Genomic DNA, 22,718 nt, shown 5'->3' on the forward strand with positions numbered 1-22,718 from the left:
AAATGGGACCTAATGAAACTTCAAAGCTTTTGCACAGCAAAGGAAACCATAACCAAGACCAAAAGGCAACCCTCAGAATGGGAGAAAACATTTGCAAATGAAGCAACTGACAAAGGATTAATCTCCAAAATTTACAAGCAGCTCATGCAGCTCAATAACAAAACAACAAACAACCCCATCCAAAAATGGGCAGAAGACCTAAACAGACATTTCTCCAAAGAAGATATAAAGAATGCCAACAAACACATGAAAGAATGCTCAACATCATTAATCATTAGAGAAATGCAAATCAAAACTACAATGAGATATCATCTCACACCAGTCAGAATGGCCATCATCAAAAAATCTAGAAACAATAAATGCTGGAGAGGGTGTGGAGAAAAGGGGACACTCTTGCACTGCTGGTGGGAATGTGAATTGGTTCAGCCACTATGGAGAACAGTATGGAGGTTCCTTAAAAAACTACAAATAGAATTACCATATGACCCAGCAATCCCACTACTGGGCATATACCCTGAGAAAACCAAAATTCAAAAAGAGTCATGTACCAAAATGTTCATTGCAGCTCTATTTACAATAGCCCGGAGATGGAAAGAACCTAAGCGCCCATCATCTGACGAATGGATAAAGAAGATGTGGCACATATACACAATGGAATATTACTCAGCCTTAAAAAGAAATGAAATTGAGTTATTTGTAATGAGATGGATAGACCTAGAGTCTGTCATACAGAGTGAAGTAAGTCAGAAAGAAAAAGACAAATACTGTATGCTAACACATATATATGGAATTTAAGGAAAAAAATGTCATGAAGAACCTAGGGATAAGACAGGAATAGAGGCGCAGACCTACTGGAGAACGGACTTGAGGATATGGGGAGGGGGAAGGGTGAGTTTTGACAGGGCGAGAGAGAGTCATGGACATATACACACTAACAAACGTAGTAAGGTAGATAGCTAGGGGGAAGCAGCCGCAAGGCACAGGGAAATTAGCTCGGGGCTTTGGGACAGCCTGGAGGGGTGGGATGGGGAGAGTGGGAGGGAGGGAGACGCAAGAGGGAAGACACATGGGAGCATATGTATATGTATAGCTGATTCACTTTGTTATAAAGCAGAAGCTGACACACTATTGTAAAGCAATTATACCTCAATAAAGATGTTGAAAAAAAAATAAAATAAAATAAAATAAAAAAAAAATAAAGTAATGCTTGGTACACAGTAGGTATTCAATAAATATTTGCAGAATGAATAGGAGTTAATTACAAATAGATATAAATAGAATAACTGATCACTGTGAACTATAAGCCCTTAAGCAAGCTGATACTTACTGATTCCTACAGGTTACTGCTATAAAGAAATGCCAGAAAAATGTAATAGAGTGTTAAGAATCCAATCTTTTCACAGTTGAAACAAGAGAAATGAAATAAATTCAGACAACAGAATTTTCAGTTTCTAAAAGATAACATTTTAAAAGCAAAATATTTTTTAAGTTTACTTATAACTTTCAAAGGAGACAAAGCTTTAAAAAACAAGATCACTTTGCTTAACCCAGCAAAGAGAGGGCAGGAAAGCCAAGAGGCGAATCAAGAGCTACACGCCCACCATGACATGGAAACCCTTTCTTATTAATGAAATTTGGAAACACCGAGCCAAGGCAAAGATCTGCAAAGCATTACTCTTTCACTCTAAACCACAACCTGTATTACCCATTTAATGTCCTTTGCTGAAAGCATAAAATAAGAACTGTTTGCAAGGCTATGGGGTATACTGTACCTCTGGGGATCTATTATGAGACCTCTATTAACAGCACTTACAGATGCAAACAATTTAGTTTTCAAATGCTGTACAAAAACTGGACTGGCACACTGTAAAATCATTTTTATATAAAATGATTTATGTCTGTCCAATTTCCAATCTTCCTTTTAGGAGAAGTTAGACATTTACAGGAAATTACTAATATGTTAGTATTCATACCTTGTTAATCAAGGGCAAGTTCAACAGTAGAATGAAATTACGTGATAATACACTTTCTTATTCAAAATTAAGTATGCTAAGATATCAAAATTATTTTTATTATTGCCTTCATTAATAAGCAGGTAGTTTTATTAATCTAAAGCTAATGAGGGAAAAAAATGAACTGCTTTTGAAACAATTTCTTGAATCATTTTTAAATAAATAATAAACACAGGATGTATACTCCATGTTGTTATAGTCTTTTTCAAACTAACACTAGTAAAAATTGTACAATAAACCTATCCTACCTGACACTATCCTAACAATTACAAACTCCCTGGTATTTCATCATCAATTCTCACTATTTATAGGATGAATAGAAGCCAATGAAAATGTATTACCAAACAATCATTGAGGATATTTTTATTAAGCAGCCAATTAAGCTCAAATTTTCAAGACCAGATTGCTGAAAGATTTCCAATTTAGATTCCTCTGTGGTGGTATAAGCTAAGATTCATCCATTCATTCAACAAAAAATTATTGTTCATCTATGTGCCAGGCAAATCTTTCTGTAAAGAGCCAGATATGTTATATAGTTCAGGCTTGGCCACACAGACAACTCTACAACTACTAAACTCTGCCTCTGTAACATGAAAAGCAGCCAGAGAAAATACACAAATGACTGAGCATGGCCGTGTTCCAATGAAACTTCATCATAAACACTGAAATTTGAATTTCATACAATTTTTTGGAGTCATGAAATACTATTCTTCTTTGGAGTTTTTTTCAACCATTTAAAAAAGGCAAAACCATTCTTAGTTTGCAGGCCATTCAAAAACAGGCAACAGTCCAGATTTGGCTTTCAGGCCATGGTTTATTAATCCTTGACCTAACCCACGGGGATATAGAAATGAACAAAACAGAAAAATATCATTGTCCACATGGAGCCAGAATTCTAGCTAAGGGAGACAGACAATAAGAAATTAAATAAATTAGATAGCTTATTAGATAGCAGTAAATATGATGAAGAAAAATAAAACAGTACAGGAAATAGGAAGTACTGGGCATGGCAAGAGGGCTATAAGGGGGAGACAAAAAAACCACAGGGCTAGTTACAATATATTTTTCCTTTTAAGTGTTAATCTGATGTAATTTCAGACTGACAGAGAAATGCAATAGTAGTATAGCATCAAGAATATATGAAGAACTCCTATAACTTTCAATAACAACAACCAAAAAAGAACCCAATTATAAAATGAGCAAAGGACTTGAATAGACGTCAACAGACATTTTTACCTGAAGAATACAAATGGTCAGCAAGCACGTAAAAAGATGTTCAACATCATTATTCATAGAGAAATAAAAATCATAGTCACAATGAGGTACCACTTTGTACCCATGAGGATGGTTATAATCACAAAAAACAGCAAGTGTCAGCAAGAACATGGAGAAATTGTAACACTTGTACAGTGCCGTTGGTAGTGTAAAATGGTTCAGCTGTTGTGGAAACAGTCTGCTGATTTCACAAAAAGTTAAACACAGAATTAGTACATGGGAGAGATTGGCTCAAGATGGCAGAGTAGAAGAGCGTGCGCTCACTCCCTATTGCAAGAGCACTGGAATCGAAACTAACTGCTGAACAATCATCGACAGGAAGATACTGGAACTCACCAAAAAAGATACCCCACATACAAAGCCAAAGGAGAAGCCACAATGAGACGGTAGGAGGGGCGCAATCACAATAAAATCAAATCCCACAACTGCTGGGTGGGTGACTCACAACCTGGAGAACAATTATACCACAGAGGCCCACCCACTGGAGTAAAGGTTCTGAGCCCAACATCAGGCTTCCCAACCTGGGGGTCTAGCAATAGGAGGGGTATTCCCAGAGAACCAGACTTTGCAGGCTACCGGGATTTGATTGCAGGACTTCAACAGGACTGGGGGAAACAGATAATCCACTCTTGGAGGGCACACACAAAGTAGGGTGCACATCAGGACCCAGGGGGAAAGAGCAGTGACCCCATAGGAGACTGAACCAGACCTACTTGCTAGTGTTGGAGTATCTCCTGCAGAGGCCAGGGGTGGGAGGGGGTTGTGTCTGCGGCTCACTGCAAGGACAAGGACACTGGCAGCAGAAGTTCTGGGAAGTACTCCTTGGCATAAGCTCTCCCAGAGTCTGCCATTAGCCCCACCAAAGAGCCCCTAGGCTCCAGTGCTGGGTTGCCTCAGGTCAAAAAACCAACAGGGAGGGAACTCAGCCCCACCTATCAGCAGGGAAGTGGATTAAAGTTTTACTGAGCTCTGCCCACCCCAACAACACCCAGCCTCACCCATCACCAGTCCCTCCCATCAGGAAGCTTGCACAAGCCTCTTAGATACCCTCAGCCACCAGAGGGCAGACAGCAGAAGCAAGAAGGACTACAGTCCTGCACCCAGTGGAACAAAAAACACATTCACAGAAAGACAGACAAAATGTAAAGGCAGAAGATTATGTACTAGATAAAGGAACAAGATAAAATGCCAGAAAAACAACTAAATGAAGTGGAGATAGGCAACCTTCCTGAAAAAAAATTCAGAATAATGATAGTGAAGATGATCCAGGACCTCTGACAAAGAATGGAGGCAAAGATCAAGAATATGCAACAAATGTTTAACAAAGACATAGAAGAATTAAAGAACAAACACCTAGAAGAATTAAACAATAAACCAACAGAGATGAACAATACAATAACTGAAATGAAAAATACACTAGAAGGAATCAATAGCAGAATAACTGAGGCAGAACAGATAAGTGACCTGGAAGACAGAATGGTGGAATTCACTGCCACAGAAAAGAATAAAGAAAAAAGAATGAAAAGAAATGAAGACAACCTAAGAGACATCTGGGACAACATTAAATGCACCAACATTCACATTATAGAGGTCCCAGAAGGAGAAGAGAGAGAGAAAGGACCCAAGAAAATATTTGAGGAGATTATACTCAAAAACTTCCCTAATATGGGAAAGGAAATAGCCACCCAAGTCGAGGAAGTGCAGAGAGTCCCAGGCAGGATAAACCCAAGGAGAAACATGCTGAAATACATAGTAATCAAACTGACAAAAATTAAAGACAAAGAAAAATAATTAAAAGCTACAAGGGAAAAATGACAAATAACATACAAGGGAACTCCCATAAGGTTAACAGCTGTTTTCTCAGCAGAAACTCTACAAGGCAGAAGGGAGTGGCATGACATATTTAAAGTGATGAAAGGGAAGTACCTACAACCAAGATTACTGTACCCAGCCAAGGATCTCATTCAGATTCAATGGAGAAATCAAAAGCTTTACAGACAAGCAAAAGCTAAGAGAATTCAGCACCACCAAACCAGCTCTACAACCAACACTAAAGGAACTTCTCTAAGTGGGAAAGACAAGAGAAGAAAAGGACCCACAAAAACGAACCCAAAACAATTAAGAAAATGGTAACAGGAACATACATATCAATAATTACCTTAAATGTGAATGGATTAAAGGCTGCAACCAAAAGACACAGGCTTTTGAATGGATACAAAAACAAGACCAATATATATGCTGTCTACAAGAGACCACTTCAGACCTAGGGACACATACAGACTGAAAGTGAGGGGATGGAAACAGATATTCCATGCAAAGGGAAATCAAAAGAAAGTTGGAGTAGCAATACACATATCAGATAAAATAAACTTTAAAACAAACACTGTTGAAAGACACAAGGAAGGGCTTCCCTGGTGGCGCAGTGGTTGAGAATCTGCCTGCCAATGCAGGGGACACAGGTTCGAGCCCTCATCTGGGAAGATCCCACATGCCACGGAGCAACTGGGCCCGTGAGCCACAATTACTGAGCCTGCGCGTCTGGAGCCTGTGCTCCGCAACAAGAGAGGCCGCGATAGTGAGAGGTATGTGCACCGCGATGAAGAGTGGCCCCCGCTTGCCACAACTAGAGAAAGCCCTCACACAGAAACGAAGACCCAACACAGCCATAAATAAATAAATTAAATTTAAAAAAAAAAAAAAAAGACACAAGGAAGGACACTATACAATGATCAAGGGATCAATCCAAGAAGAAGATATAACAATTATAAATATATATGCACCCAACATAGGAGCACCTCGATACATAAGGCAAATGCTAACAGCTATATAACAGGAAATCGATAGTAACACAATAGTGGGGGACTTTAACCCCTCACTTACACCAATGGAGAGATCATCCAGACAGAAAATTAATATGGAAACACAAGCTTTAAATGACACAATAGACCAGATAGATTTAATTGATATTTATAGGACATTCCATCCAAAAACAGCAGATTACATCTTCTCAAGTGCACACAGAACATTCTCCAGGATAGATCACATCTAGGGTCACAAATCAAGCCTCAGTAAATTTAAGAAAATTGAAATCATATCAAACATCTTTTCCAACCACAATGCTAAGAGACTAGAAATCAATTACAGGGGAAAAAAACATAAAAAACGCAAACACATAGAGGCTAAACAATACGTTACTAAATAACCAAGAGAACACTGAAGAAATCAAAGAGGAAATCAAAAAATACCTAGAGACAAATGTAATGAAAACACGATGATCCAAAACCTATGGGATGCAGCAAAAGCAGTTCTAAGACCGAAGTTTATAGCAATAAAATCTACCTCAAGAAACAAGAAAAATCTCAAATAAACAATCTAACCTTACACCTAAAGGAACTAGAGAAAGAAGAACAAACAAAACCCAAAGTTAGTAGAAGGAAAGAAATCATAAAGATCGGAGCAGAAATAAATGAAATAGAAACAAAGAAAACAACAGAAAAGATAAATAAAACTAAAAGATGGTTCTTTAAGAGGATAAACAAAATTGATAAACCTTTAGCCAGACTCATCAAGAAAAAGAGGGGGCTTCCCTGGTGGCGCAGTGGTTGAGAATCTGCCTGCCAATGCAGGGGACACGGGTTCAAGCCCTGGTCTGGGAAGATCCCACATGCCGCGGAGCAGCTGGGCCCGTGAGCCACAACTACTGAGCCTGTGCGTCTGGAGCCTGTGCTCCGCAACGAGAGGCCACAACAGTGAGAGGCCCCCGCACTGCGATGAAGAGTGGCCCCTGCTTGCCACAACTAGAGAAAGCCCTCTCACAGAAACGAAGACCCAACACAGCCAAAAATAAATAAATAAATAAAAAGAGTTATCTTTAACCCATGAATTGAAAAAAAAAAGAAAAAGAGGGACAGGACTCAAATCAATAAAATTAGAAATGAAAAAGAAGTTACAATGGACACCACAGAAATACAAAGCATAGTAAGAGATTACTGCAAGCAATTCTATGCCAATAAAATGGACAACCTGGAAAAAATGGACAAATTCTTAGAAAGGTATAACCTTCCAAGACTGAACCAGGAAGAAATAGAAAATATAAACAGACCAATCACAAGCACTGAAATGGAAACTGTAATTAAAAATCTTCCAACAAACAAAAGCCCAGGTCCAGATCGCTTCACAGGCAAATTCTATCAAACATTTAGAGAAGAGCTAACACCCATCCTTCTCAAACTCTTCCAAAACACTGCAGACGAAGGAACACTCCCAAACTCATTCTATGAAGCCACCATCACCCTGATACCAAAACCAGACAAAGATACTACAAAAAAAGAAAATTACAGACCAATACCAATGATGAATATAGATGCAAAAATCCTCAACAAAATACTAGCAAACAGAATCCAACAACACATTAAAAAGATCATACACCATGATCAAGTGGGATTTATCCCAGGGATGCAAGGATTCTTCAATATATGCAAATCAATCAATATGATACACCATATCAACAAATTGAATAATAAAAACCATATGACGCAAGAGGGAAGAGATGTGGGGACATATGTATATATATAACTGATTCACTTTGTTATAAACCAGAAACTAACACACCATTGTAAAGCAATTATACTCCAATAAAGATGTTTTAAACAACAAAAAAAATATGATCATATCAATAGATGCAGAAAAAGCTTGTGACAAAACTCAACACCCATTTATGATAAAAACTCTCCAGGAAGTGGGCATGGAGGGAACCTACCTCAACATAACAAAGGCCATATACAACAAACCCACAGCAAACATCCTTCTCAATGGTGAAAAACTGAAATAATTTCCTCTAAGATCAGGAACAAGACAAGGATGTCCACTCTCACCACTACTATTCAACATACTTTATTCAAAGTATTCAAACATACTACTATTCAACATACTTTTGGAAGTCCTAGCCACAGCAATCAGAGAAGAAAAGGAAATAAAAAGAATACAAACTGGAAAAGAAGAAGTAAAACTGTCACTGTTTGCAGATGACATGATACTATACATAGAGAATCCTAAAGATGCCACCAGAAAACTACTATAGCTAAGCAATGAATTTGGTAAAGTTGCAGGATACAAAATTAATGCACAGAAATCTCTTGCATTCCTATACACTAACAACAAAAGATCAGAAAGAGAAATTAAGGAAACAATCCCATTCACCACTGTAACAAAAAAATAAAATACCTAGGAATAAACCTACCTAAGGAGACAAAAGACCTGTACTCAGAAAACTATAAGACACTGATGAAAGAAATCAAAGATGACACAGATGGAGAGATATACCATGTTCTTGGATTAGAAGAATCAGTATTGTGAAAATGACTATACTACCCAAAGCAATCTAGAGATTCAATGCAATCCCTATCAAATTACCAATGGCATTTTTTTTTTTTTTTTTTTTTTTTGCGGTACGCGGGCCTTTCACTGCTGTGGCCTCTCTCGTTGTGGCACACAGGCTCCAGATGCGCAGGCTCAGTGGCCATGGCCCACGGGCCCAGCCGCTCCGCGGCATGTGGGATCTTCCCGGACCGGTGCACGAACCTGCGTCCCCTGCATCAGCAGGTGGACTCTCAACCACTGCGCCACCAGGGAAGCCCCCAATGGCATTTTTTTTACAGAACTACAACAAAGAATCTTAAAATTTGTATGGAGACACAAAAGACCCCGAATAGCCAGAGCAATCTTCAGGGAAAAAAACGGAGCTGGAGGAATCAGACTCCCTGACTTCAGACTATACTACAAAGCTACAGTAATCAAGACAATATGGTACTGGCACAAAAACAGAAATATAGGTCAATGGAACAGGATAGAAAGCCCAGAGATAAACCCACACACCTATGGTCGACTAATCTATGACAAAGGAGGCAAGGATATATAATGGAGAAAAGACAGACTCTTCGATAAGTGGTGCTGGGAAAACTGGACAGCTACATGTAAAAGAATGAAATTAGAATACTCCCTAACGCCATACACAAAAATAAACTCAAAATGGATTAGAGACCTAAATGTAAGACCGGGCACTGTAAAACTCTTAGAGGAAAACACAGGAAGAACACTCTTTGACATAAATCACAGCAAGATCTTTTTGGACTCACCTCCTAGAGTAATGGAAATAAAAACAAAAATAAACAAATGGAACCTAATGAAATGTAAAAGCTTTTGCACAGCAAAGGAAACTATAAACAAGAAGAAAAGATAATGCTCAGAATGGGAGAAAATATTTGCAAACAAATCAACGGGCAAAGGATTAATCTCCAAAATATATAAACAGCTCATGCAGCTCAATATTAAAAAAGAAAAAAACCCAATCAAAAAATGGGCAGAAGATCAAAATAGAATTTTCTCCAAAGAAGATATACAGATTGCCAATAAATACATGGAAGGATGCTCAACATCACTAATTATTAGAGAAATGCAAATCAAAACTACAATTAGGTATCACCTCACACAATTCAGAATGGTCATCATCAAAAAATCTACAAACAACAAATTCTGGAGAGGGTGTGGAGAAAAGGGAACCCTCTTGCACTGTTGGTGGGAATGTAAATCGATAGAGCCACTATGGAGAACAGTATGGAGGATCCTTAAAAAACTAAAAATACAATTACAATATGACTCAGAGATTCCACTACTGGGCATATACCCAGAGAAAACCATAATTCAAAAAGACACATGCACCCCAGTGTTCACTGCAGCACTATTTACAATAGCCAGGTCATGGATGCAACCTAAATGCCCATCCACAGACAAATGGATAAAGAAGATGTGGTACATATATACAATGCAATGTTACTCAGACATAAAAAGGAATAAAATTGGGTCATTCGTAGAGATGTGGATGGACCTAGAGACTGTCATACAGAGTGAATTAAGTCAGAAAGAGGAAAACAAATATTGTTTATTAATGTATATATGTGGAATCTAGAAAAATGGTACAGATGAACCGGTTTGCAAGCCAGAAATAGAGACATAGATGTAGAGAATAAACGTATGGACACCAAGGGGGGAAAGTGGGGCGGGGAGGCGGTTGGTGGTGGTGGGATGAGTTGGAAGATTGGGATTGACATATATACACTAATATGTATAAAATAGATAACTAATAAGAACCTGCTGTATTAAAAATAAAATAAAATTCAAAAAATAAATAAAATACACACACAAAAAAAGAATTAGCATATGACCCAGTAACTTCATAAACAAACACTAGTACAGGAATGTTCACAGGAATACTGTTCACTATTCATAGCAAACACTATTCACAGCAAAAGAATGGAAACCACCCAATGGTCCATCGATGGATGTACGGATAAACAAATTGTTGTATATAAATGAATAATGTTGAATAATATTCCACAAAAATGAATGAAGCACTGATACATGTTACAATGTGGAAGAACCTTGAAAATATTATGCTAAGTGAAAGAAGACACACAAAGTCACATGTTGTATGATTCCATTTATATGAAATATCCAGAATAGGTAAATCCAGAGAGACAGAAAGCAGATTGGTGGTTGCCAGGGATTTGGGGAGGAGGGAATACAGAGCAACTGCTTAATGAGTACAGGCTTCCCTTTGGGGAGTGAAAAGTATTTTGAAACAAGACAGAGGCGGTGGTGGCACGATATTATGAATGTTTAAATGCCACTGAATTATTTACTTTAAAATGACTAATTTTGTGTTCTTTGAATTTCACCTTTTGCATTCTATGAATTAACAAAAAAAGGCAGACACAAAAGAATACGTACTGCATGATTTCATTTCAGAACAGGCTTTACCCTGGAGTGACTGGAAGGGGCAGAAGGGGCCTTCTGGAGGGCTGCAAATGTTATTTCCTAATCTGGGTGCTGGTTCACTCCAAAAACTTCAAGGAGCTGCCCCTGTACCATAAATGTGTATGCTTTTCTATATGTATACTATACTTTAATAAAAAGTTGTGAAACTATAAATTATTTTAGATAAAAGATTAATGGCAAATTTTTTTTTAAAAAAGGTTATCAGTGTTGGGTAGAGGACCCAAGGGATCTCTCTGTATTACTTCTTACAACTGCTGTGAATCTACAATTATTTCAAAGCTAAAAGTTTTTTTTTTTAATCAGAAGAATGAAAATGTCCAGACTCCTGTCCCCATAGATTCTGACCTAGGTCATGTGGGGTAAAGGTAGGGACTCTTCGTTTTTTTTTTTTTTGGAACAAGTTACCTCAAGTGATTCTGATTCAGCTGGACCATGGCCCTCTCCTTGAGAAACTCCAATCTACATGAACTCCACAAGCTGCTTAACTTCACTTTCTCCTTGAACCCTACCTTGAGGAGGCTTGTAAAGGCATCTGTGAGCAACAGCACAGAGGAGGTGGAGAGTAAGAAAGCACAAGTGAGCCATGAGAGGCTACAAAAGCTAACCACTCTGGGAAGCAGGGTTCAACTTTTACTGGAGAAAAATGAGATGAACTGGAAAAAAGATTAATAAAATGTGAGAGAGTCAATGGTGAAAGGACATACGAAAGTTTCCAGGTAATCATCACAGATGTAGCCACAAATATTATGCACAAATCAATGATTTTCCTTAGTATGTTTTCCACCAAGAATTAATGGAATCAAGATAAGACAAATGATGTTGGAAGCTAAATATCCTTTAGGAGGTTAGCAAGACAAAGTTCAGGAATCAGTGCAACATGCTTGTACTTATGGTCATTTCTGGTACATTCTTCACCACAATCACTGAAAATAATATTTTACTTCTGGAACTAGAAGTAAATAAAGGAACAATTTAGTTCATGCTTAGCCAGGTCACAGAGTATTTTGATCTGCTTCTGCTCCAGCTCAAACTCTTTGGAGTGATATACCTTGGTTCTGGTTCAAATTACTTCAGTGGGAAATTTTTTGAAAAGTCTTTAGTTTGATTTGAAGTTCATTTTCAAAATAATAAGTTAATACCTTAGTCCAATTCCAATTTTAAATAATCAAATCAAAGCTCATTCCAGTCTTATTCTTACTTTTGGTAGAAATTCCTGTTGCAACAATTTGCAAACTCTAGAGCAAAAAACTGAAGCCAATTAAATCATCAGTTCATTCTCTCAGGCCTTCCAACAACACAAAAGTTGGCATATCTGTCCAAGCCTTATTTCCATGTGTACCTTGAGCTGAAAAATAGTTTTAGTTACACAGCTTCCTATACTCAAAAGGGGCAGCTGTCGCTCAGCCCTGGCAGACTGCGACCCTCAGAGAATGCATGTTCCATGTGTCCAAATCTCACTTCTTTTCAAAAGAAGTTAGAAATCCAGGTTTTTATGAGTCTCCTGATTTTAAATGTTCGCAACAAATTCCAATTTTTAAGAACTTGTCTATGGACCAATCAACACACATCTGTAAACTGTCTCTTCTGCAACCTCATTTTGTAAAGGTTAATAAGGTCTCATGCTTCTCCAGATACAAACTCTCAGCTTTGGTAAGTCTTCAGTTTTCCACATAATACAGATTTTAGGCAAAGCAGCTCTTCGACACAAATGCCAGTCCCAACAACAGACCATGATTTCATTCTCATGCCTTGTTGAATACGGAAAATATTGAATATTTGTACTTCTTACTACTTAAACAAGAAGAATGATAAATACAGAAGTAAGCCATTTAATCTGTGTTGTAGACTAACTACCCTGTGTCAACACACTTAACTGAGAGCCAGGTTAGTGGTCAGAAATGCCACATATCTTCTGATTATGACAATTGGAATTTATAATACTTTTTTGCTTCTCCAAAATGAGTCAGACAAGCTTTCTACCCAGAATCCACAAGAAGAATGATGAAATATCATGTTATTTTTCTCAAGACTACCTTGATCACCATTAGTATCGACAACTTCATCTACAACTTTATACAATGGTGAATTGCCATTGTCAAAATGATGAGAAAAAACAGTATTCTCACTTTTTTTTTTTTTTGCGGTACGCGGGGTTCTCACTGTTGTGGTCTCTCCCGTTGCGGAGCACAGGCTCCGGACGCGCAGGCCCAGCGGCCATGGCTCACGGGCCCAGCCGCTCCGCGGCATGTGGGATCTTCCCGGACTGGGGCACGAACCCGTGTCCCCCGCATCGGCAGGCGGACTCTCAACCACTGCACCACCAGGGAAGCCCCAAAACAGTATTCTCTTTGGAGCTAGTAATTTGGAGCAAAACAAACAAACCAAAAACACCCAAACACACACAAAATTTATATAGTTACATGGGGCGGCGGGGGTGTGGAATACCAATGTTGAGTAACACCAAAAAAAATGACAAAGAGATAATCAGGGAAAATAATTAACGGATACTGAGAACCTATCTATAAACTGGATACCAAATATCACATAGTTTTTGTAAAAGTTGGCTCTCACGTTCTCAGCGTGAACTTTAGTGATTTTAAATTCAAAGCAGTAGGCTCATGAAATTAAAGAAGTATTGAATTTTGAAGAAATTATGGCATTCAGGAAACAGCAACAAGGTAACCAACTTAGCGATCCATTCAAGTCCCTGCCTCTGAAAGTCACAATAGCTCACCCAGGCCTTGCCTTTCCATCTTCATCCCCAACTTGCCTGTCCACCACTTCTCTGTACCTCTTTTGGGATATAGGGAATGTGCTTAAAGGGTGTAAATCTACGAACTATACTACCCTTTGTCTAGTTCTGAAAAAACACTCAATGAAAAGAGTATGAAACTACAATAAAACTTTTTCACTATTGGTAAATTTTACTTAACTGATTAACCGTGTTTTCCATGACTGACTAATTGGACAATGTGGACAATAACAACATAGAAATTACAAGAAATTACAAGATGATGGATTCCTCCTGATGTTTGGTACAATGTTGACCTAAAAAGGAGAATTTTCACAACTGGAGCTAATTGGAGGTCATGGTATCTGTTATCCTAGGACTATGGAAAACAAGGTCAGAACGAAGCAAGCCATATTATCCAACTTAACACCCAGTTTGCAAGTAGTTGTTTACACCTTAAAATATCCCCAAGGAAGTTACATCCACGTGATATAAGCATGCTGTGTCCAAGAGGGCAATTTACCATTATAAATTATCCTAGTTTGTGTACAGAAACCAGTAGATATTTGCAAATTCATTTCCAGGTCACTGAAGATAAAACCCAGAAAAACCTATTTTCCTCCATGTGGTGAAAGCAAAGAGATTACTTCTGCAGTGGCGCTGCCTGTTCTTAGAGTTATTCTCTAAAACAGGGTCATATAAGAACATTTTCACCCAAATACTAGCTATAAACAATTAAGACATGATTTACTGAGATACATGCTATTGTGTATGTTTAGGTTTTTAGCCAGTTAATACTATATTAATAAAGACTGGAAAGTTTAAGAATAAATGAACTCTAACCAGTACATTTCAGCAGAGTTAGCCAGAAAACATTTCTACTAGGCCCAAATGAAGTATCTTTCATTCATTAATACAGAACCACAGGGCATACTTAGACATCAGAGGCTCAACCATCTAAAAAGAGTTCCTAGGGAAACAAAAACTTTCCATTTTCATTCTGTAACTGCTCCTTAACTGCAGAAAGTATTCTTTCTTTTTTGGCATTCTCTCTTTTCTCTCTACCTCGGGACATATTTACAGATGCACTGGCTGCTTTACAGACATGCTAAAAGTTCGTGCTGTGGTTGATCAAAGTTGGAATGCCTAAGGAAATTACTCAATTCAGACAGCCCGGAATTGTATCTAGCCAAATAGTTACAGTGCTCTACTTTTAACATGTGTTAAAGTAATATTTTAGCCATGCTGGATGTAAGTTAAGAGAACATTTGTTTGCATCACACTCTGTGAACAGTTGAGTCAAATATAGTATGTTGAATACCCAGTTTTATTATCTGTGACGGTTCATTTTTTTAAGTGTTCAATTACACACAAAAAAACATAGTTTATATTAAAAAAAAACTAACACGCAACAGCATATGTATTAGGAACTAAGACTTGTTAATGATCTTCTTGAAGTGTCCAAGCTCTTCTACTGAATAGAAATTTAGAATCAATGCATCAAATATTGCTTTTGTTCATTAGAGCATTTGTTGATCCCACATGCAATATTCTGTCAAAAAACAGAACCACCTTTTTTCTCTACTTTATTATTAAAAGTATTTTAATAAAAAAGCACTGCCTACCTGTATTAACCTCCTTTCCATTATTAATCTGCATAATTTGCAAATAAAGACATAGCAAAATTAAGTAGAAAAATCACATCACAGCAGTTTATTTTCATGGGTTTTTTTTGTTAATTGAAAGCCACAGAATTGCAGTACAAAGAGTTACTTGTCAAACATAACACAAGTCTCTAACATAAAATATTGGCTTCCATAGACCTGCACATCTGAAATAGTTTTAAACTTTGTTTTAGTTGGATTCTTTACGATGTCCAGGAGGAGGTTAGCGCACACGGTACCTGAAATTGTCTTTTCCACATGAGCTACAATAGAAAAAGACAAATGTAGCTGATTCTCTAGTAAAGCCAAACTTGGCATCTACTTATACTTCCCTTCAACCTAAATAACTATACCTTTTAACCACGTTGACAATAATATGGAAATATCACTCAAAAAGAACCTAACAGGGGCTTCCCTGGTGGCGCGGTGGTTGGGGGTCCGCCTGCCGATGCAGGGGACGCGGGTTCGTGCCCCGGTCCGGGAGGATCCCGCGTGCTGCGGAGCGGCTGGGCCCGTGGACCGTGGCCGCTGGGCCTGCGCGTCCGGAGCCTGTGCCCCGCAACGGGAGAGGCCGCGGCAGTGAGAGGTCCGCGTTCTGAAAAAAAAAGAAAAAAAAAAAAAAAAGAACCTAACAGACCACGGAATTATAATAATGTAAACTATCCTTCTATCAAATGTGAAGTGAGGACATGGTAGATTGGAGGGGTGAGAGGGGTGTCACTAACTTATAAGTAGAAACTTATAACTATGCTTTTTATTTAAAAGATTTCCAACCCACTAGAAAATGTTAACATCTGTACATACTCCAAAAGAGGAAAACAAAAATAAGTCCCCCACTCAGAATTTTCTGAGAAGGCTAGTAAATGTTATAGTGTTGATACCCTATGTTATACGCATGTCATGAACTGTCAGGAAATGAGTATACCGTGCAGGAGGCTGGGCCCTGAGTGGGAATGACTGCCAGTAAAAACTCCCTGGCAGTGGGAATGGCCAAAGCACTATTCTCAACTGGGATGCCTAGGATTCCATTTTAAATTGTTTGCTCTGCTATAGGGAGATGCAATCCTTCATTATTCTAACACTTAGGTAAAGCCTGCTGTACACATCAAAATTAGACAGCAGGTAGACAGAGAGAATGAGTGGGGAAAAACCGGAAGTAATGCTTTGTTCTGCTTTGTAGCAGGATTTAGGATATGATCTTGATGAGATTCCTAAAAGTTATACAACTTAAGTTCCTCCTCATTCCCTTCCAGATTCTGAATACAGTCCTACATTTGAGAGATAGACAAAAACTTAAAATCAAAGGCAGTCTTTCAGATTGGCCTTCATGATATCAGCCTGTGATTTGCTGAGCACAGAAAAATCTTCTTAGCCTAGCCCTTCATTACCAAAAGCTAAAAAGCAAAAAACCAGTAGATGTTAGATTATAAAATTGATGCCCCAAAGAATATAGATCCAAACACACACACACACATACACACACACACACACACACACACACCCCCGACACATATGAAATGATTCAATAATCACAGCACTATAAATCCAAGGGCCAATAAATCTAATATCTCTATTAATTTAGAAGAAGACATTTTACACTCAATCCAAAAGTCTAAATTGCTGCCACATAACCAAAACACAGAATTACCACCAATTCCACCACACTACCAAATGTAGCTTTAAGTAGCTCAAAGCTGAATTCTAAAATGTAGTATATTCTTGGAGAATAATAACTCCCAGAGCAAAACAAGGGCTCATACATAAAGCTACAAGCTCCTTAGGAACTGCTAAGTCTGGTCTCAGACCATACTTTCTACCAGATTCAGCCAAGATGAATTCATCTGATAAGTTCCACAGAACTCATCAAGAAATGGCTAGAAAAAGGTGAAACTGTTTTCATGTTCCCGTCAGTACAAAGCTCTGTAACATAACAAGCTCTGTACTTAAGTGTTTTGACTTGGCCAAAAACTAATACACAGTTTTGATGCAGTGTAAAAATTAATCTGAAATGTAATAACTGATTCAGTTCTTTTTATTCTAAAAAAAAGTTAAAAGAAAAAAAAAATCACTGCTTTTCCTTAATTAAGCAGGTACTTTGTGCTAGAGAGCGTGTTTAGTTTCTAGGGTCTGAGGAAAAGAACAGATGCATCTACTGTGTAAACACAAACAGTAAGTTACAAGTTGCCCCTTAGTACTAAAGGCAAGAATCAGCATCAGTACTCAAAAAAGTGTTTTAAAAAGAGTGTAACTTACTTTTACTGCCCCAGGCTAACTGGGCTCTGTCTGGTGCTTCTTTGTCTGCACTTGGCCACCCACAGCCTGTCTTCTAATTAACTCAATGCTCTATAGCAGCAGAACAAGCAAACAAGTTGCCTCCCATCTGCGTACAGCTCTTCAGGACACATTTCCCTTGGTCAGAAGGTGGAAATTCTTGGGAGAGGTGATTTTTCTCTGCCTCTTCACAAGAAGAACATGGACACTTGGCTGGATGCATTTCCGTGAAGTGTAACTGTGTGTGTACACCTCAAAAAATAAAAAAAATAAATAAAAGAAAAAAATGCAGAGAAACATAAAGACTCTATAAACACCTGGAATACACAGAAATACTGAAGCACCCCTGGAAATACTGCTAAACAGAGCAAAATATGGTCTTTGACTGAAATAATCAATGATACCAAGTTGAAAAAAAAAAAAGTAAAAAGAGCATCTGAAGTCAAAATCCAAATGCCATGCAATGAAAACATTTTAAGTACTACAAAGTAGAAAAGGTAAAACTCCTTGCTTTGCACACTTAAAAACAGGAACCCCATCCCCATTACAGAGAATAAAAGATATTGTCAATGGAAGAGAAAAATTAGACTTTCAGGGGTAGTAGGTCTAAAATTAGACTCCTCAGTCACATGGTTAAGGGGCACTTGTGTGTATGTGAGCTAAATGCATCGAGCTGTCTTTCCAATGTGTTCAGCCCTGTCCGGGAGCGGAGGGGAGGAGGAAGCAAGGAACCACTTAAATACTCAGCTACCCTTTACATATGAAAAGATGATTTCTGCAAAACAAAAAAATGTGCAGAAGAACAAAGATGCTCATTTATTTAAATAATTTTTAACCTCTCAAATAAACATAAATGAGTGTAAAACAGATGCCCCTACTTTTTTGTAACAAAAACCAAACACTGAAGTGGGGTAGGGACGAGGTGTGGTTAAGCATCTAATCACAAAGAAACCCCACAACTGAATTTGCTACAGGCTTGGCGAGAGTCAGGGTTATATCAGACCTTCCCAATATTCCCTCCCATCCTAGATATGCCCATATGCCAGGAGCAAGCCACACCATCTTCATGACCCCTAAGCATCCCAGGGACTGGCAGGCCTTCTCTCCCCCTGAGGCACACAAACAATTCCAGCCAGAAGCATAAGGCCAAGGGAAGGGTGTGTGGCCTAATCCTGCAGCTGCACAGAGGCCTGGGCTGTGGTCCACCAACAACAGACTACTCAATGGTGATGACATTCTGGAGAACCCTGCTTTATAGAAATGCACGCAGAGCTGGCTCTACATCTCAGGATGTAGAGGTCAGATAAATGCATAATAATATAAATATACAGTAATGCAAATCCCTACATTTTTTCTCTCACACCCCAAACTATCAGCCATCTGGATAAGAAGTTACTTTTTAAAGGAATTTCTAGAGTTTATAAGCAAGCATCATATTGGATTATATAGAGATCCAAAGACAATGGACCATTTTTAGCAGACATAAAAACTTGTGCCCAATATAAACTGCCCTTTAAATGCTAAAGCATTTGGACAATAAGCAAGTTACGACCATGAATTACCATCTCCCCTGACCATAGGAAGACTTAAAGAATGAAGCAAGCCAACAAAAGAACAGCAGGGTTGGGCTTCCCTGGTGGCGAAGTGGTTGAGAGTCCGCCTGCCAATGCAGGGGACACGGGTTCGTGCCCCGGTCCGGGAAGATCCCACGTGCCGCGGAGCGGCTGGGCCCATGAGCCGTAGCCGCTGAGCCTGCGCGTCCGGAGCCTGTGCTCCGCAACGGGAGTGGCCACAGCAGTGAGAGGCCCACATACCGCAAAAAAAAAAAAAAAAAAAAAAAAAAAAAGAACAGCAGGGTCCACTTAGAATAACGTAAGTTCAACAAAACATTTTTAACAAGGGAGCCTGTGCAATTTACCTTTCACCATATGAAATTTAAAAGCTATACCTATCACTATTGCTAATGCATAGTATTCTACCTACCAAAATAATCAGTCTTCAAAATGAATTAACCAAAATCTCTCAAAGCGTACACTAGCCAGCCAGATTCATCAGTTTCCTCACAAAACGACAAGTAACCTCTCAAAAGTTTGTCAGTCATATTTCACCTATTATTCCTTATTAGAACTTTTTAAAGCACATCTTCGTACTTCTTAAGAAAAATATACTGACGTGCAAAGGGCGCTTCAGTAAGCATTTTATGAGTTCATTTTCTGTCAGAATCTATGAAAAAGCTCTCTACTTTAGCAGTGGCATCATGACTCACCCAGATCTATATCTAATTTTCTCACATAAGAAATTCATATCAGAAGCTATACATGTGAAATGTGAAAAACTGTGGTCTAGAATTTTAAATCTACTGTAACTACCCGAACCAAAACTATTTCAAAAGCAGGCATGAAAACAACTGTCTCCCAAATGCACAGCCCTAGGTATGAAGATCAAATTGTTTCACAAATTTATCTTCTCTGCTGTGAGGGAAATCAGGGTTGATCAAGTCCCTTTCCCATCAGGTATAAAAAGAATCTCAAAAAAACTGTTAATAGTTAAATGAAACAAGGGGACCAAATCACTTTAACAATAAATTATTAAAATATGATCTATAAAACTGACCTTTCCATTTCCTTCACCACATTTTGAAGATAAACAATATGCATTTTGGCATCATCTCGTTTTCAACTCCACACTGCAGAACACCTCTCATACAAATGGCCACCTTCCCTCCCAAAACCCCAAAGGAAGAAGCTAGTCAGTTTAGTAGGCAGGAACTTATGCGCATGCCCCCCACCCCTTATTTGTATGAAGGGAACACTCCCTCTGGTGCCCAGAAGTTGTAGTCTTATGATAACACCACTTGTTTGTCCTGGTGGATGAGAAAAATGAAACTACACAAGAGAATGGGATTCCAAGAAAAGCTCAAAAATGATTTGTCTAAGTAGCCCCGGTTAAGTTACAGAGGCCACCGAGACACATTTTTTTCTATTATAAATTTTCTTTTCTTTCACCTTGTCTCTTCCTCCTCCGTGGCAACAAGTTGAGGTCAGTGTAGTCCTCACTATTTGCGTAAATGCAAATTTTCATATTTTCCAAAATATAAGGCCAGATACCCCTTCTAGCCAATAAGGACCATTAAACCATTTCAGTCATTTCAATCTACAGTTAGTAAAGTCCTCAGGAAACTCAAACCAATTTTAGTTATCTGCCTAAGTAATAATGTAACAAACAAGTTTAAAAAGCATGTTTTTTTTTAAGTCAAAAGTATATCCCAAAGTCAAAAGACAAAGGTATAACGATCGACCATATCTATCTGATAATTAGGACAAAACTTAGCTCTACTAAATAGACTGATCAAAACTAAAGATAAGTGGTTACTCTCAAATTAAACATAACACAGTATAAATCAGACTCTCTGGGAATTTTCAGTTGGCTGAAAGGACTTAATATTGTTACTTATATTTCTCTAGGTACAGAAAATACAAGAATCCAATTTTTATATATCTTTCCATTGACTCAAACTATTACAATACCTCTTTGATTAAACTCTTTATTTGAAGACTTCACCCTATTCAAAGGTGATGAATCACAATTATGCAAGGTGACTGAAACTGCAGGGGGCAGTATATGCATGACTTCCAACGTAATTCTTAAGATTCAGGCAAATTCCTCCAGTTAGTGTAGGCTTAACCTTTAAACTACTGACATATATTTCAATCAAAGATCCCAGATAAAAATGAATTTTTCAAGATAGTTCATTGAAATTCTTCCCCAAACTTAATAATTAAAGGGAGGAAAGTACACTAAACTCACTCAGGCCATATAACATAGTCCAATCAAAATAATAGAACACATTTGTTTTTTTAAAAACCTTCATATCCAAACTCTTAAAAAACACAGGTCATCATTCAAAACTATAAAGCTCATTTACTCACATGTAACTCATTCCAAAATGTATTTTAAATCATTATTAAGTATACATAAGTAAACTCTTTAAAAGTAGGATTGATACATCATGGGAAAAATGTAATGAAATACTGGGCATGATATAAGTAGGACCTGAGAAAATTAAAGTTATTCTAAGATGAAAAGAAAAAGGAAAACTTAATTTTACTCAGTGTTGTATTCATAGTTGCCATTATGGTCCAATATATACCCAGCTATTCATTAATCTTCTTTCCCCAGACCCACACGGGCTCCATGCACCTGTAACCTCAGGACATCATCTTCTACACGAAGAAGAGTAATTTGCAATTAATAACTGAATTAAGTTAGATGAAGCTTTCCTTGTGTGTGTTTTGAGTAAAGGTAAGATTTGGTGGTAAGCACATCAATCTTCTTCCTTGTGTCACTTTTGGAATTGTGGGCACGTAATCATATATCTTTTAATCTTTGAAACGGCACTGAGCTCTATAGAAGGGGTAGGGAAAACAGCTCAAAGGCAGCCAATGTGTCTTTCTATGAAGGGAAGAAAAAAAATAATAAAAAATTAAAATGGGTGTTCTTCTTAGGGAGATTATTCTGTACTTTTTCCTTCTTTTTTTCCATCACGTAATTTTTATCATAGCAAATTCATTGTCATTCCTGAGTTTAACTTTGCCCTTGTACTCAGTTGTGCTTTTTTTTTTCATCTTTGTTTTTTGAGGTTTTGCTAAATTGTTGAATACTTAATGTGGAGGCAGGAATGGACTCAGAAGCAATATTGTTTGTTTTTATTTTGATCCTGACTGTATACTCTTGTAGGCAAACCTTCCATTACTTTTTATGCAAATAGAATGTTAATTGGACATTGCATATCAAGTAAATAGGGGTCTCCCAGCTCTTTTCATTTATATTTACATACCATTTAAAGAAGATTATACTTTATTAGCGATCCAAGATTTTTCTTATGATGAATGAAATCTCATAAATGAATAAGAATATTTGGTTACAGGGATT

The 22,718-nt window shown here is 37.9% G+C and overlaps 1 protein-coding gene across 3 annotated transcripts in view; it reads right to left on the reverse strand.

The window, feature by feature from the left end:
• The window catches only part of TASP1 (taspase 1), a 248,776-nt gene that overhangs the window by 210,027 nt on the left and 16,031 nt on the right, over nt 1-22,718 (reverse strand). Inside the window, exon 5 of one of the 3 annotated variants that reach the window (XM_032606609.1) lies at nt 17,769-18,038. The exons of the other annotated variants lie outside the window; for them this stretch is intronic. The gene's annotated coding sequence lies outside the window, so the exon portion shown is untranslated. The remainder of the gene's footprint in view (nt 1-17,768; nt 18,039-22,718) is intronic. 3 annotated transcript variants of the gene reach the window in all.

The sequence above is a fragment of the Phocoena sinus genome, chromosome 15, assembly GCF_008692025.1.
Source record: "Phocoena sinus isolate mPhoSin1 chromosome 15, mPhoSin1.pri, whole genome shotgun sequence".
In the NCBI taxonomy this organism is placed as follows: domain Eukaryota; kingdom Metazoa; phylum Chordata; class Mammalia; order Artiodactyla; family Phocoenidae; genus Phocoena; species Phocoena sinus.